Genomic DNA, 3,928 nt, shown 5'->3' with positions numbered 1-3,928 from the left:
TCTTCCACCTGCACCCAGGAAAGTTGACCCTCTGGCCAAAATTTGTTCCCTAATCCGTGCCCCGGAACCTTTCCCAGGCTTACAAAACAAGACCCCACACTTTTATTTGGAAGGAAGTCTTGCTGCATTGGGTGCCTGGGCTGGATTGCAAGCCTTCATTTGGGAAGTATTTTCTTCTTCTTCTTCTTCTTGCAAACATCCTTGATGTGCCTTTAAAAGTCATTAGACTGCTTTGCAGAACTAAACCCATTGTCTTAGCTTCAATGGGTGTGTGTGAAAGAGAAAATTGCTCTCCTTCCACTTTGACCGAGTTTGCAAATGAAGGAGGGAGTGAATTTGAAGAGGGACCAGCGTACACGAAAAGTCTCCCGATGACAAACAATGATATATGATTCGTAAGTCCGTGTTTGATGAAACTATGCATTGATGGCTTTTCCCCTCGTAAGTTCCTGACTTGGATTTCTGACAAATTGATCTCCCCTCCCCCTGAGATTTCTCAGGCAAGGGCAGGGAGGAGGAAGGAAGAAGCTGTGCTTATTAAAACTGTTGTAATACATCTGCTGTGTAATACCTGGCTAGGAAACATGATCATTTATATGTTTGTTTGTGTGTTTTAATTAAATGTTTAGCCCTCTCCATGCCCACAAAAGCAGGTTTTACACTGTGACTTTGCAATGCGTTATAAACAGGAATAGAAGAGAATTGCATTCGTGCTGCATTTATAAGCAAACTCATCTAGTTCACACCTCCCAGATTAATTGAAACATAATTACCCTTCAGATTTCACACTTCTCTGAATGTTATGCTAAAGTTCTCAGATGAAAAGACAAAAAGTGCCAAAAGGGGCTGAAAAAACACACCTATTTTAAAATAAGTGACATTTTGCAATGCTTACATTGAAGAAGAATACACACACATACACACACACACAGTATTTATTCGAATGTAATGCACACAATTTTTGGCCAAATAACTTTGTGAAAATCAGGGGGCGCATTAGATTTGATGGTGTATATACATTCACCAACAAATACTTTTTTTGGTTTCAAGGTTTTAAAAACTGAGGTGCGCATTAGATTCAATGGCACATTACATTTCATTAAATACGGTTCACGGTTGTTTGTTCACGGAGATCTTAGACTATGCCTGGTCTTTGCTGAAATTTCATTGCTTAAATCTAAAATTCTCGGTATCGACACAACTGATCTGCACTTTGTGATGTTGCTATTTTGCAATGTTTTGATTCAATCATTGTATTTTTATTGCGCTCTCCCCAGGCCACACCCCTCACCAGCCTTCCATCAGACCCTCCTTGATTGCTTTTGCCTGGCTGGGATGTGCATGCCTGAACAGAGGGTCGAGAGAGGTGTGTGCAGAAACTACCATAACTCTATGAAGGCAAACAGGTACATTTGTTGCCCATTTATGCCTCTGACCCTGCCCACCCCTGAAATGTGGTCCCTGAAAGGTTGCCAGAAGGGAATGTGGCCCTTTGTCTGGAAAAGGTTCCCTGCCTGCTGCTGTAGACCAAACCCAGGTCACAACATTGCCATTTCCTGTTTTGAAGAAGAAGAAGAAGAAGAGTTTGGATTTGATATCCTACTTTATCACTACCCGAAGGAGTCTCAAAGCTGCTAACATTCTCCTTTCCCTTCCTTCCCCACAACAAACACTCTGTGAGGTGAGTGGGGCTGAGAGACTTCAGAGAAGTGTGACTAGCCCAAGGTCACCCAGCAGCTGCATGTGGAGGAGTGGAGACACGAACCCGGTTCACCAGATTACGAGTCTACCGCTCTTAACCACTACACCACACTGGCTCTCAACCTTTCCCCCTGGACTTCCCAGCTGCAAGGCCCTCTCTGGCAACTGAGCGCCCACCAAGGACACGGATTATGATTAAGCCTTTTGTGTGTCAGCTGAATCCTCCCCCGAAAACCCCTGGCAAAATCATTTGTAAAACGGAGAGACAGCTTCGCGACTCCTCGTCGCATGGTGCTCCAGTGGCACCAGCATCACAAATTGCATGCTAATGGCCTAATTCATAAGCCATTGACATTTTTTACGAGGCCTTAGCATTCAAAAAATGAAGAATTTGTGCTCAAAAATCATTTGCATTGCAAAACTCAATAATTTAGCTTCTCATTCTCATTAAGGCTTAAACCCACAACACATAACTTATCCCCCTCTAACCACGCTCCCTGGTGTGCTGATAAAAACAAGAGGCATAGCTGTCCACATAATGTTCCTGCTTGCCACTAACTCTTTACCTGCGCTGATTGAACAGAACTTTTAAGGTACAGAGAGCAGAGTCCTGCAACAGGTGCGGTGTTGACTTTCTGGCACTCTCTTTTCACAAACTGCAACACCGTCCTCCTTTGACGTTGGTGCTTCTCCAGCTTTTGTAATGTAGTTCTCCAACCAGAACGTGCATACAAAAGATCTGGGTGTGTGAATGTTATCAGAAAATAATAATAATAATAATAATAATAATAATAATAATAATAATAATAATAATAAATTATTATTTATACCCCGCCCATCTGGGAGAGACGGCTCACCTGGAACCATGGAGAGCTGCTGCCAGTCAGTGCAGACAATAGACAATACTGAGTTATTAGACCAATGGGTGTAGCTTGGTGGTACAGTATCTGCTCTACATACAGAAGCTCAATCTCTGGCACTTCAAATTAGGGATGGGAACACAGGGCTTCCTTCGTTTCTAAACAGCTAGGCAGTGGCGCACCTTGGTCTCCAATTTCAGTGGCACCCTGTGTGATGCCAAAACCTGGAGCACACACACACACACACACTTCACCTCTCACCTTCCATGGGACTTCATAGTTGCAGCACCTGCTGCAGTGCCCCAGAAGCTCCACACCCAGTGTGAACACACAAACAAGACTGCTCCTAAGTTGCATTGCTTTTTTTAATGCAGTTTAATCTTGAATGTAGTGAATTTCCCCCACAGAAACCAGAAGCGGTGCCCCTGAAATGGGAAGCATTTTGATTTGCTCCCTCCCTTCCCCCAAATCCCACAATAAGGTTCTCTTTCAGGGCGCTGTCATGGATTGAGTTTTCTGGAAGTTTCTCAGAAAGCGGCGGACATATTCAGGCGGAAACTCCCGAGCGAAGTCAGCCACTAAAGAGACATGAAGAGGGTGTTCCATAATTAATGTAATGGCAAAAGGCTTCAAGAATAATTGAACCATGGATTGTTCTGTTTTAAAGGTCAGCTGAAATGCAATTTTACCATGAAATAAATCAATACAGAAAACTTGAGTTCCTAAATTATTTTATGCAGACTGTGGATCTAAAGAATTACAAGTCCACTGCTGAGGCTCCAGTCATCTGTGGGAATGGTGCCAAGCAGAGTTGTTGTTGTTGTTGTTTTAATGTCCAGTCCTTGCAAAGCTCTTTCAGGTTGATGCATGTGATAAGGAGCCTCTACATTAGGGGTGGTGGACCTCAGGGCTGGAAACAAATGTAGCCCTTCAGATCTCCCTCTCTGACCCTCAGAACCCTCAAAGGGCACCCACCTCACAGGTCTTACCTTACACCTTCCTCAAGTCTGGGGTGACCACGTTTGGGAGTATGGTATATGGTTCTGGATGCATCACCTGAAAAATGGATTGACCTTTCGCAATTTCAACCAGTCAACTACCTGCGACTGAAACTGCGCAACTTAGATATGCATAAGATGCAATCACAGGACCCATTTCTGTGTTACTTGATTCCAGTCGTGGAGGTACAGCGCCAGAATTTGAAGAGGTGTGCCGGCATACAATTCTTTCCTGCAGTCTACACAGGGGAATCAGGGGAAAACAGAAGCACACATGTGTGGAAAGGGTGAGGAATAGCAGCATGGCCCAATGGCATTCATTGTTGGGTCACACCGCACCCACTGCTGCAAAAGAAATTTAGCGCAACA

At 44.0% G+C, this 3,928-nt stretch overlaps 1 long non-coding RNA gene across 1 annotated transcript; it reads left to right on the top strand.

Moving 5' to 3' along the window:
* Nucleotides 1-264: 264 nt before the first annotated feature.
* On the top strand, nucleotides 265-3,259 carry LOC117057175. Its single transcript, XR_004427802.1, has 3 exons — nucleotides 265-395; nucleotides 1,278-1,406; nucleotides 3,055-3,259. It is a non-coding gene; the product is annotated as an uncharacterized LOC117057175 (long non-coding RNA).
* The last annotated feature ends 669 nt before the right edge of the window (nucleotides 3,260-3,928 follow it).

This window comes from Lacerta agilis, chromosome 13 (assembly GCF_009819535.1).
Source record: "Lacerta agilis isolate rLacAgi1 chromosome 13, rLacAgi1.pri, whole genome shotgun sequence".
Taxonomy (NCBI): Eukaryota; Metazoa; Chordata; class Lepidosauria; order Squamata; family Lacertidae; genus Lacerta; species Lacerta agilis.
The sequence above is the reverse complement of the archived record's forward strand: the minus strand, read 5'-3'. Positions and strand labels throughout refer to the sequence as shown.